General features: G+C 45.0%; 1 long non-coding RNA gene across 1 annotated transcript; it reads left to right on the forward strand.

Annotated features, from left to right (window-relative positions):
* The first annotated feature begins 1907 nt into the window (after positions 1-1907).
* Positions 1908-9857, forward strand: LOC136621415 (uncharacterized). The gene is made up of 2 exons (XR_010791236.1): positions 1908-2604; positions 8533-9857. It is a non-coding gene; the product is annotated as an uncharacterized lncRNA (long non-coding RNA).
* The last annotated feature ends 3667 nt before the right edge of the window (positions 9858-13524 follow it).

A 13524-nucleotide genomic window follows, 5' to 3' on the forward strand; every position in this document is an offset into this window, starting at 1 on the left:
CTGTTCTCTAAATACTTGTAAATGTGTGCTCATCATGCACTTTTCGTCCATCGGTGTGTTCAGCTCAGCTTAAAATCTATCATCCCTGATAAGACGGACCGCACGCAGAGTTCTCGTCGATAACATTCTTTCAGCCGCTGTCCCGCTGGAGAACAATAGCGATGTATTTAGAGAACAGACCACCCGCTGTTCTCTAAATACATGCAAATGAAGCTAGTGAGCTACTAACGGGCTGATTAGCCCACTAGTAGCTAATGCAAACTGATCGTTCAAAACTGTCAGTTTCTGACATATTTGACAGTTTCTGACATGATCATCTGTGTGTGTAAACGCACCTTTACTTTTATCCATTGTTTGTTTACAGTCAGTCCCCTGGAGCACTGGGTCTTTTTCATCTATTGCTGAGTTATGATTTTTTTTAAAAGGCACCGAGCTTCCAGACGTGCATTTTAACAAACAAAGCAATAAAACAAGGTAAATACTACTACATCAGCTGTGTTCCCCCTTTACAAGTGTACAACAGTATTTGCAGGGAGACACATGTAGGGGCCACTATGCGATGTAGGTGACCGGGTCGGATTCCGGATTCGGGATCCTGCAGCAGAATTCAACCCTGTGCCTGGCTGGTGACCACACAGACCTGTCTTTTTTCTTCTTTATCTGTGCTGCGTATGGTCTGGACACCTCGTCATCAGACATGCACAATACAGATTTTTCTGCGCCATTACAGGCGATCACACGGAATTTGCGACCTGTCCGCAATGTTAATTGCGGACAGGCTGCGGGTTGGACGGCTTCCATTGACTTCATTGGAAGCAGTCCGTGCAGACACTGAACTAAAACAGAACACGCTGCAATGTTTCCACGCGAACAGAAAATCGCAATTGGTTTCTGCTTGTGTGCAGAAAAAAGCACTCTGCCATAGCATGCTAAGGGCGGTATTTCCTGTGGAACCTGGAGGCAGACGCCCGCTCTGGAGTCCACAATGCAAATCCGGCCGTGCGCAGGCGAGCCTCATTATAAGTGAGCACTTATTTTTGATATCTCCAGATTGCGGTCTGTTCAATCATCATGGCGACACAATGGCTCCCTCCGGACGCTACCACACAGCTGTCGCCCTCCATCAGCTACTGAGCTGCGTAGATGTCTCTGATTGGCTGAGCATTATCCCATCGCCAGTATACATTCATAGAAAGAGACTCACATTAGCCAAGAGACAGATCCCTCTTTTCATATACAGAGGCTGGATCCATACGTGCTATACAATCTGTAGTGGCCCAGCACATCATCCTGGTCACCTCTATAGATGTCATACATGTTTGTCTTATGTGGATGCACTGTGCAAGCTTGTTTTGTCATTTCCAGTGTGTGTTGCACAGCTGCAGCGCTGGAGAGGTTAACTTTAATAAAATCATAGTCCACATGTAAATGTATTAGTCTGTCATGTCATGTGGTATGAATAGGGGTGCTTGAGAGCAGAAAAGCGGTCTTCATCTTCAATCTGTGTTCCATCTGGAGTTCAACCTAACACAGAGCCACATGGAAGTACCTTCAGCCTCCTTGTGGTGAAGATGGAAGAGGAGGAGGGATATCCTGCGATGTCTGAATGCTGGATGTGAGTGGAGTGAGCACCAATAATGAGAGCACAATTGTAAGTAACTCTTCAAGACAAGGCCAGTGCAGAGGTACTAATCAAGTCTTTTACTGTCTAATTTTCCTACGCAGCCGTCCACAGCCAGGATCCCCGCATAGAGGTAAACTCTTTACTGCCACATCCACTCGTCTCCAAGTCGGGGGGGGGGGGAGGTACTGTGGTACGAGGACTTATAAGCTATTGTTTCTCTGTTACCAGCCTTCAGGCTGAAGCATATTAAAGATACATTGTTCGGTTACACATAACGTAATTATAAGTGTCTAGCAAATGAAATATAGCTACTGTATACTAGCTTCACATAATATTTCAGTTCCCTAACTATGAACATGTGAATGCAATCTCCGTTTCTCAAGAATGTAAACTTTTGCTGTGTGACGTAAGTGGTCGTCAGGGAGACCGTGCAATGCTGTACTAGGTTCAGGCACAGGAATTCGCAACTTTGTACATATGCAGCGATGATCCCCCAGCTGCCCCCCTTGGCTTCGACTGCCACTTACTTTCTGTACTTGTAACTGGTTTAAGAGATAAGATGAGCCAATAGGTGTTAGATTCCAATAAGACTGCCTATCTAGTATATAAGAATCTGTTGTGATGTCACAAGGGAGTCTGGATTTGAGAACCTTTGTGTCTCCTAGACTCATTCATGTCGACATTGAATAAATCTTCATTTCCTATGTCCCTGGTATCGTGTTGGATTTCGGCTTCTACAACATCTGGGGGCTCGTCCGGGATCTGATGCAGATTGCATTTTTGCATCCGCTCTTGTCTGCAGGTAAGGACAAAGAGGCTACGGAGACCGGACCATGGGGCCCCGCCCAGTAACTTTCTCTGGGTAAAATGGAACACTCTCCTAGCCTGCTGCGTCTATACTTTCAGACCAAGCAGCTGGAACCCTAAAGGGACTATGGAACTGAATTGTACACGGGGAAGTTCTGAAATCAGCTGAAAAGGTAAGACCCGGGTCCTGAGATATATTCTGAAGTTGTGAAGTAGTATGCTTTGTGACTGTGAGATGATATGCCCTGTCAAGTAGTGTTAGCGATTTGGTCTAAGACAATCGCAGGTAAACCGCCTATTCCGTAGGAATAGAAGAGAATGCTGATCACATTCTTGACGAAGCCTCAGTAACTCTATCGGATTTTGGGAGTGAAGACGCTTTGTCGTTAAACGTTCCGTGGTTATAAACAGTCCAGCGTAAAAAAAAACTGTGTGAAACTCGGGTATTGTTTTCAGTGCATAGAGAAAACAGTACCAACCAAGTATGGGCAGTGCGATCTTACAGTCACCACTTGAATGCATGCTAAAAACTTCAGTAAATGGTCTTGTAAAGTTACTAATGTGAAATTGGACAATATGGCGTCTCCTTCTTATGTCAGCCTCTATGGTCAGAGGTAGAACAAAGAAGGGGGTGTGGTTAGCTTGTGGGCTGGGACTTGTAGTTCTATGAATAAATGCCACAAGTGTGAGATCATTGAGCTCCGTATATAGGTGCCTCTAACAAAAGGCAGCTTATAACCTGACACCTTGCTTTGTGATTTAGTCAGGTTTGGTACCGTATTATCTAGTAGAGAAAACAGTGATCTCTTCTGGAGGTCATCATAGCACGGTTCGTAGATATTTGCTAACGAACCTTGCTAGTCTTAAGTAAATAATCTTGGTAGATGGGATCTACCAAGGATTTGAACGCTATCTCAAGTGTTACCTTTGAAATGTATGTTGCAGAATTTCAGTAAATGGTATCGTACAGTTAGTGATGGAAAACTGACTGTTGTTTAGACAAGATGGCGATTTTTAGAAGTGCTTTGTGTGAAAGACAAAGAAGGTCAGCCCTTCTTCACCATCTAAGGCTCCACCCTGGATGTGTCATGGAGGGTGTTTCCTCCCTATTGCCTATTGCATAGATGGCCGTGTTGTTAAGGTGGCCAGTAGCAGTCTGCATACCTTAATACGTGTTTAGTGTGCAGGACCACCCCTTACCATCGCCCAGTCAGGCCACACCCCCGGTGGCCATTTCAATGCCAGCTATGGCCCAGCAGCTAATTTAGAACCTGCTGTAAGAATACCTTAGACAGCCGCCCAAGTGCCATCTTAACTCCACAACAGGCACGGGCTTCTCACCTCTCATCAATGTACCTTTTACCTGGCATTGCATTGGTAGTTCAAGGACTGGTGCGTTCTCCGAATTGCATAGGAATAGTCAAACCCCACTGGCTATCTGCCTGCAGCCTGTATTAGCACCCACTTTATGCTGGTCTGCCTGATATTGTATTAAAAAATGCCTGCACATATAGTTGTTAAATGAAAAAAAAAAGGTGATTTTATCCTCTCATTCATACAGTTTTTGTCTCCCTATGCAAGTTTATGCAGAATCTGAGAAAAAATAAAACTTTCAGAGAGAGAAAAAAAGGATTATTACGCACACCTCTGATAAAGCTGCAGTTTCACTTTCCCCCGTCATTTCCCTCCCTGTCTTTCAGTTAGACAGTCCAGTGGGAAAAAGGGAGGGGGGAATGTGTGTTGAACTTCTAATGTAAGAATTCCCGTAGCGGTATATTGCTTGCTTTATTGGAATAGAAACTGATAATGAAATGAATTACTGTCTTTATTGTAAGTTTATGCAAAAAGCAATGTTAATTAAAAATCTGGAGAAAGGAGATTGTCAGGTTTTGGTGAGTTTTCTGACAGAGTATAATCCAATATGATATAGCAAATGCATAGTATTCTGATGTCGACCTGAACTGGGATGCTAATTAGAAGAAAGTTACAGTGCACAATGGCTGGAGGACAAAAGACTGTTAAACAATGAAAAAGATGGTGGATGGGTTGCAGAAATCCAATCGAAACAGCTGCACCACCGAACAACACCCAGAACAACCCACCTCCTTCATACGTACAGAAGGGGGGTCCCAACACCGCCCCTTTGCTGGAGACCAATGCGGAATGTGCAGGAAGCATGGTCACTGGAGTAGAGACTGCCCCCTCACTTCCTCTGCTCATACAGGAAGAGAAGGAGGAAGGGGCAAGGCCCAAAATGGCCACTACCAGAGACGAGCACATGGCAGAGCCATTCAGGCCCGCCCACAACCTCCATCTTGTTTTGCTCCTATTGTTCTGCGGTATGAAGATAATGCTGAATGAGGATGACCAGGTTCCTACCTGCTGGGCCCCCAGGAACCTATGGTCAGAATAAATGAATGGGGTCATTTTGTGAACTTTGTGATTGATACCGGAGCTGAACATTCAGTTATAACCTAACAACTAGCACCTCTTTAACACAGAATAGCCCAGATTGTGGGAGCTACTGGACAAGGCAGGAAGCATCACTTAATTGTACCACAGCAATGCACCTTGGAAGACAAAGAATTCCCTCATCAATTCCTGTATCCATCGGACTGTCTAATACCAAAATTGGGACAGGATATGATGAGAAAACTACAGGCCCAAGTGTCCCTTGAACCGGAAGGACAGATGCCTTTACAACTTGGGAAAGATGTTTCAACTCCTGCCCACATCTTCTCACTCACAGTGCCTCAGGAGGAATGGAAATTGTTTGTTGTCATTCATGAGCCAGAACACTCAAGAACCACACCGAACCTAGTAATGAAGCTGCTAGGAGTGTGGGCTGAAGACAATCCACCAGGACTAGTTCAGAAGTGTATGACAGCTTGTGGCTGCTACTTCTACAGTGTCTCTGTTGCTACTGATTTGCAGTCTGCTGTAGCTATTTGCAACTTGTGTACCTTCCAGGTTCTCTGTTACATAGTCTCACCCTCGACCTCTGTTCTTGCTTGGTATGACCCGTTTGGTGTTAGGGTCATGACAGGGTTAGTCAGCGCCCAGGTTCCAGCTCAGGGCCGTTCTTGTCAGGACGATGACCCTGCTTTCTGTTAGGCAGGGATTCCATATTCCTCACCAATGCAGGGCTAGCTCAGTCCTAGTCTCCACCTTGTACCAAGCCATGCTCTGAGGAGTGAGTATCCGGTCTCTGAGTCAGCTGTCAGTGTCACCGAGTGGTTTTCCTGCCCAGAAGGATGGCACTTTGGTTCTACACTCAAATATGTAACAAGAATATACCTCCAGTCGCAGTACAGCTGGAGCCAGGGGCACAACCGGTGTCCATCAATCAACACCGCCTACCATCTGCTGCCTGCCAAGGCATCACACTGCATCTGGAAAAGTTTCTGAAGTACGGTATCCTGAGGAGATGCCAATACCCAGGAACACCCCTCTCCGGCCTGTAAAGAAACCTGGAATAACAGAGTATCACCCAGTCCTGGATCTCAGAGCAGTGAATCAAGCTGTGGTTATTTTGCATCAGACAGTGCCCGACCCGTACACTTTCCCTGGACTAATACCTGGGGAAGCAACTCGCTTTACTGTGCTGAATTTGAAAGACGCTTTCTGCACCATCAGACTAATAGAGGACAGTCAGCTTATCTTTGCCTTCCAATGGGAAGACCCAAGAACTGGAGAAACGTGCCGCTTGCCCCAAGGGCTCAAGAACTTGCCCGCACTCTTCAGAGAATCTCTTGCTACTGACCTAAGGAAACTCTCTCTCTCTTCCCAGCCAGGCACTGTATTACTACAGCATATGGATGACCTCCTCATAACCGGATCTACCTCTGTGTGAAGTCTGCAGAACACTAAGACAGTGCTTTGTCTTCTATATGAAGCTGGATACAAAGTCTCAAGAAAAGAAGCCACAGATCTGCCAAGCAACTGTCAAATACCTGGGATTTCATATCTCACAAGAAAAAGGTACAACGGGAAGCTGAAAGGAAGTAGGTTGTCGGCAATATCTTTGTACCAACAACCAGAAGAAAAAGTCAGAGAATTCCTTGGAGCTGCCGGATTCTGCAGAATATGGATGTCCGGTTTTGCTACAATGGCCAAACCCCTCTATGAAGTCACAAAGGGAGGTGAAGATGCCCTCTACTGCTGGAAGCAGGAACATACAAGGGCCTATGACAACATCAGGCAAGCTCTTCTAAAAGCATCCGCACTGGCTTTGCCTAATCTGGAGAAACCACTTATTCTGTATGTTCATAAGAAGAAGAAACTGGTGATCGGCGTTCTCACCCAGATGATGGGATCATGGCATCAACCTGTTGCCCATCTCTCCAAGCAACTTGATAATGCAGCCATGGGATGAGAAGACTGGCAGCAACAGTGGCCTTGGTTACGGAAGCTGACAAGCTAACCCAGGGTCAAGATCTTACAGTACGAGTGCCATCTTCTGTCCTAACTTTGATGGATGCCACAGGTCACCACTAGCAGACAAATGCTTGCATGACCAAGTTCCAAGGCCTCCTATGTGAAAACCCAAGACTGACGTTGGAAGTGTGTACTACTCTAAATCCAGCAACTCTGTTGCCGACCAGAACTGGAAGCCCTGACTATATCTGCTGTGAGGTGATGGATGAAGTCTTTAGCAGCTATCCTGATCTACGAGAAACACCTCTCGAAGCTCCTGATGTTGAATAGTACACAGATAGTAGCAGCCTCATGGATGAAGGCATATGCTATGTTGAATATGCAGTGGTCACCCTACAGACTACTACAAAAGCAGAACCACTGCCCAAAGGAACTTCAGGTAAAAGGCAGAACTTAATGCACTTATTAGAAGCCCCACAGCTGGCAGCTGGGGTGAAAGTCAATATCTTCACTGACTCAATATAGGCCTTCCTCACACTCTATGTTCATGGGGCCCTGAGAGAAGAGTCTGGTCCCTTCAGCGGATCAAGGAGTGAAGCACTCTCCTCTCATTCCGGAACTGTCAGAAGAGGTATGGGTCAGTCACTGTGAAGGAAAACAGAAGGGAGACTCACTCGTTGCACAGAGAAACAGAAAGGCAGAAGCTGATGCCAAGCGAGCTGTCACTCTCCTGAAACGCCAAAAGTTCTGTCAAACTACAAGCCTTTTTCCTGTTTCCACTCAGCAACTGGAACCCCTGCTACAATCAAAGCGAACAGGAATGGCTGAAGACAGAAGATGGGAAATACACACCTGAAGGCTGGTTCATTCTCTCGGATGGAAGAAGTGTGGTCCCAACAGCACTAGCAATGGAGATCGTCAAGAAAGTGCAAGAGGACACGCTATGGATCCACCACTATGGAAGAGCTAATTCAAGATGTGCTGTACATCCTAAGACTTACCAGGCGAGCAGCAGAAAATGTGTCTTATACCCTGAAAATAGTCCCAGACAAGGACCTCTGAAGACTCCAGGGATACAATCTTATAGAGCTGCTCTCTTCCAAGATGTACTAGTGGACTTTACTCGAATGCCTGCAGCTGATGGATGGAAGTATCTCCTGCTCTTTGTCTGCACTTACACGGAGTGGGTGGAGGCCTACCCCACTAGGACTGAGAAAAATCTACTTAAGTCGCCAGAACACTACCAAGAGACATAATTCAAAGACACGGCGTACCGGTACGGAAAATGGACCAGCATTTGCTGCGGAGAATATACAAGAGTTAGCCAACTGCTTCAAGATCAGATGGAAATTGCACATTGCCTACAGACCTTAGTGCTCAGGGAAGGCTGAGCGCATGAACTGGACTTTAAAACTTGCCTAAGAGACGCTCTGTCAGGAGACTCACCTAATATGGCCACAAGTCTTACCCATTGCTCTGCTCAGAAACAGATCTTCCCCCACCGAAATAACTGTTAGTTTCCTTCTTAAGATGATGTAGGGGAGGCCTAGCCAAGTAGTGTTGGGGATTAGAGCAGACAAATTACCAGCAAATGCTTGCCCTGGGTAAAACCATGGCAACCATTACCAAAAAAGCAGGAGAAAGGTTACCTACTTGTTTGAATATTGCTGTGCAAAGGTTACCTATATGTCTGGATACTGCTGTGTACTTCTTTTTTCTTCCAGGGAAAAAAGTCTGGGTGACAGATTAGCACCAGAGGCCTCACAAACCTTGGTGGAAGGGTCCATACACCGTTATCCCGTCTACCCCGACTGTTGTTAAAGTTGCTGAGATGGGACCTTGAATCCACCAGACCAGAGTCAATGTGGCCTACACTGACCGTGCCTGCTTATCACACCTGACAGATCCCCGAAGCTCATCTAAAAAAAACCTCCAGAAGTGCCTTAGTCCAGACAAGTACCTTGCCCCCTCCTGGTAGCCCAGGAAGCAACAGAGACAGTGTTTTCTTCACAGAGACAGTGTTTTCTTCACAGAGACATAGTTTCCTTCACAGAGACAGTGTTTTCTTCACAGAGACAGTGTTTTCTTCACAGAGACATTGTTTTCTTCACAGAGACATTGTTTTCCCCTCAAACACCTAGGAGAGGGATTAACTACAGCTGCAAGACAACAAGAAGACTGAAGAACCTATTAAAGACTGTTGGGGGGGGGGGGGGAATTACGCTATACAGGAAATTTGGACTTGTGCCAATAATTGTATTAAATGTATACAAGAAGTTAGAATGGGTACACGCATCACAAGAACATTAGTGTACCACACTTACTACATGGGTAAGAGGAGACAATTAGGGGGTTACAAATACAATAAGACCACCTACTACAAGTGTGAACAAGTATACTCTCCCACTGAAACATGGATAGACACTGATGTAGCATGGGATACACAGGCTATACTAAAGTCTATGGGGGTTTAAACCCCTAAATAAGGATGATAAGCTATAAGTGCATAATAGCTATCAAAGGGGGGAATGTGGTACGAGGACTTATAAGCTATTGTTTCTCTGTTACCAGCCTTCAGGCTGAAGCATATTAAACATACATTGTTCGGTTACACATAACGTAATTATAAGTGTCTAGCAAATGAAATATAGCTACTGTATACTAACTTCACATAATATTTCAGTTCCCTAACTATGAACATGTGAATGCAATCTCCGTTTCTCAAGAATGTAAACTTTTGCTGTGTGACGTAAGTGGTCGTCAGGGAGACCGTGCAATGCTGTACTAGGTTCAGGCACAGGAATTCGCAACTTTGTACATATGCAGCGATGATCCCCCTGCTGCCCCCCTTGGCTTCGACTGCCACTTACTTTCTGTACTTGTAACTGGTTTAAGAGATAAGATGAGCCAATAGGTGTTAGATTCCAATAAGACTGCCTATCTAGTATATAAGAATCTGTTGTGATGTCACAAGGGAGTCTGGATTTGAGAACCTTTGTGTCTCCTAGACTCATTCATGTCGACATTGAATAAATCTTCATTTCCTATGTCCCTGGTATCGTGTTGGATTTCGGCTTCTACAACAGTACTACAAGAAAATAGTCTTTATTACGTTAGAAGGTCATTTGCCTGCACTGTAAAATATCTGATTGAACTGCCTTGTATAATCTGTTCAAGTTTACAAGTAAAGTTTATGCAAGGCCCTAACCGTTCCCAGGGACCCGTGGTACGCAAAGACTGTCTATGTCGTCTATGTCAGTAATTATTCCCCGCCGAAGATCATTCCGGTGTGTAGGAACGGTGGCGTCACCCGTGACAACTTCAACCCCTATTTTCCTGTGTGATTGGCATTCCCTATCCTAGGGGTGTCTTTGCTGGCCTGCATACTCTGGTCTTGGCTGCATGTGTCCCTCCGGGAAAGGAGTTTGGTAAGTGCCGCCGTGACAAGCCATCCCTTTACCTTCCCAGCTCCCCACGTATGTCAGGGGTCCGGGGTCTCCCTTTGTGGCGCTGCAAATCCATCAGCAGACATATACAATGGATGCAGCCGCAGAGACACAAAATCATTCCAACTAGTGTGGCCAGATAGAATATTATGAGGGAAGGGGAAAGTGTGGCAACATTAACGCCTCATGGAAACGACATGGGGCAATCACTTGCAGGGTCTTTCATTCATCCCTGAGAGATCTTCTTATGTTCACATGGGAGAATTGGACGCAGATTTTTCTGCATGGTTTCTGTCTTTCACAACAGCTGAAATTGGCTGTCAGGGCTCCTTCAGACGAGCGTATGCACAAATACGCTTGCCGCAATGGGGTGTACTTAAGCACAAACAAGTTATTTTTACGCTTGAGTCTTGGTCGATGTGCCGTGTTTTGCAGCCGTTCAAACCCAGCGCTGCTGCGCATGCAAAAAAACACGCAGAAACAATCAAAAGAAGCAAATGGAAGAAACGATCGGAAGTTGTAATCACTACTAGCAACTATAAATAGGTGTGTGCAGAATTACACATAAGTGTATAGCATATTTGCTCAATGAACAAAGGCAATGTCGAAGCTCCAAATCCTATCAAAGGGGATCTTTGGGACGCAAAACGGACAAAGATAGGGCAGGACTTATCTTATCACAGGCGTAGAAAATAAACGTTCGAGAAAGATAGGGCAGGTCCTATCTTTGTGTGTACACAGGATTTACGCATGAGAAATGGCTTCGCTCTGTCACATTATACAGGCAGGATTTTCACATGGGAAACACAGATTTGATGGCAAATCATTCCATGCCATGTCAAATATGTGGCAAATTTTCTGCAGTATAAAAAAGGCTGTAGAGTATGTTCAAACGGCGGAGTTCAACGTGGGATTTTCCGCATTAATTCTGCCTTTAAGAACTGTGACAAATTACGCATCTTTCTGAAGTGGTTTTTGCCATTGATCTGCTCGCAAATTTAGCCCACGTGCGATATTCTGACACGGCAAAATCATGTTTCCGCATCAAGAAGTGACATGTTACTTCTTGACGCAGAAACGCATAAGATTTCCACAAGCAGATTTTGCAGGTGCTCGGTCGATATGGCCAGACATGCTGGGACTTGCAGTGCTACATCAGCTGGAGGTCATGTCTTTCGCTCGTTCCTCGCTCCTGGATGTTTCTTGTAATTAGTCGGAGCTGTCACACATCCGGTTACAGATAGCAGAAGACAAAAAATAATATTTGAAATTCTTGAGAAACTTCACGAAGCAGAAGAGAAAAATCTATGAAGAAGACGATGACGAAGACTCTGGAGATGGAAAGTGGTCTCATCTCCACCTGTGTAATGTTCAGACACAAAGGCGGTCGGTATCTGTCATAGTGCCTGGGAGTGGGGGGTGAAATAAATAAAACACCTCAAATTTGTGACCAGATTGCAACGCTGCGAAGTGCCAGCATCCCTGACTGGTAAATATCTGTCCACCTCAGTGCTGTACAGGGAAAAGGAAGTGACGGCCACAATGAGAACACCAAAATGTTTGTATTGGCATTTCAGAGAGAGGAGAGGTGGTCAGGCTTCTCAGCAGGTTACCCCTCTTCTATGTAAAAGGGCAAATACTCAATTATTAAAAATCTCCTGTTTTGTGTTTACAACTCCTATGCATCCCTATGTGTCTCCATGGTTACAGACTACAAACAGTGTAGTCTGGCCTGCAGTCTTATTCTCTCTATCAGTCTGTTATTTTTTTAGTAACGTAAATTCAGTAGCAGAGGCAGGGTGCGGTCTTGAGCCCACTTACATAGTGAGGCCCATTCAAATCAACATGTGAACCCCACTTTCAAAAAACGCATACCTCTTTTATTTTTCAGGCCACATATTATTTGCAAGCTGAATTTTTTGAGATAATGGTTGTATTTTTCCATGTTACCATTTAACGTACCATATAATGAAAAAAATATTAGAAAATTGGGGTAAAATGGAAAAAAAACAAAAAACACAATTGCGAGGGGTGTCTTTACGGTGTCCAAGGTACAGTAAAAATGGCATGTTATCTTTATTCTGGGGGTCAGTATGATTACAACAATACCAAATTTATTATTTTTGCATTGTGCAGTTTTCGTTAAGCCGTCGCTCATTGTTGACTTTCAGCGTGCTTTCAACGATGAGTCTTATCAGGGATTCACAGCGGGATACAGCTGATACTATTGATAACAGGCTGGGTATAAAGAACAGAGCGGTCCAGCTCTGTTCTCCATACCCCGCATGGAGCGCTTGGCTGTATAACAGCAGGGTGCTTCATGCAGAAAACAGCTGGATGCAGAAGACAAGCGGGGACACTCCGCTTGTCTTCTGCATCCTCCACTCTGAGTGCTCGGCTGTATAACAGCCAGGTGCTCGGAGCGGGGGACAGCTGGATGCATTGCGACTTGCTGAGTGTCACAGAAGCCAATCCCACTTGGGCTGAAAGCCGAGACTGTTACCAAGTGTTGAAACTGTATTGCAACGTTCTGAAACTGTATGCAATGCAAAAAAGAGACTGTTCCACAATTTGTGCTCCATCTCTTCATCTACTTGCCTATGAGGGACCCCTACAAGTAGTACCGTAGTAGTGTTTCTTCTGTACTGTAGTCTGGTAGGCAACCCTCTGCAAGATTATACTGAGAGGCAGAGAGGGCACGATTACATTGAGGGGAAGAGAGAGGGGACTATTACTTTGTGGGGGTTTCAGAATGACTATTTCGTTGGGGGAATAATTACTTTGTTGGGGCACAAAAGGGGCATTACTACTTTTCAGGTGCACAAAGGTAGCATTATTGCCTTGTGGGAATACAAGGGGGAATTATTACTGTTTGGGGTACAAAGTAGGTATTATTTTGTGTAGAGAGCATTATGGAAAATTATTATTGTGTGGTAGGCACAATAGGGGGCATAGTATTATGATGGAGCATTGACAGGGCATTTAAAGTAATGCCAGGAAGCGGAGAGTCCAGAGACAAGTCATAACTGGAAGAAGTCATCATGGCAGTCTGTACAGCAAAGCCCTTTAGTTGTTGTCTTCTGCTGTATTATTCACTACCATCCAGCTTTTCCAGACCCCTGAATGGCAAATCAGTCCAGTATCACTGTATAAATAACCCACATCTAATACCGGATTACCCTCAACTCTGAAGAGAATTAGTAAGACCCTGGAGTCTGATATTACTGTTCTGCTATGAATAGAGAGCCTCAGCGCTCATTTCCCGATTCT

Source organism: Eleutherodactylus coqui, chromosome 3 (assembly GCF_035609145.1).
Source record: "Eleutherodactylus coqui strain aEleCoq1 chromosome 3, aEleCoq1.hap1, whole genome shotgun sequence".
Lineage (NCBI taxonomy): Eukaryota > Metazoa > Chordata > Amphibia > Anura > Eleutherodactylidae > Eleutherodactylus > Eleutherodactylus coqui.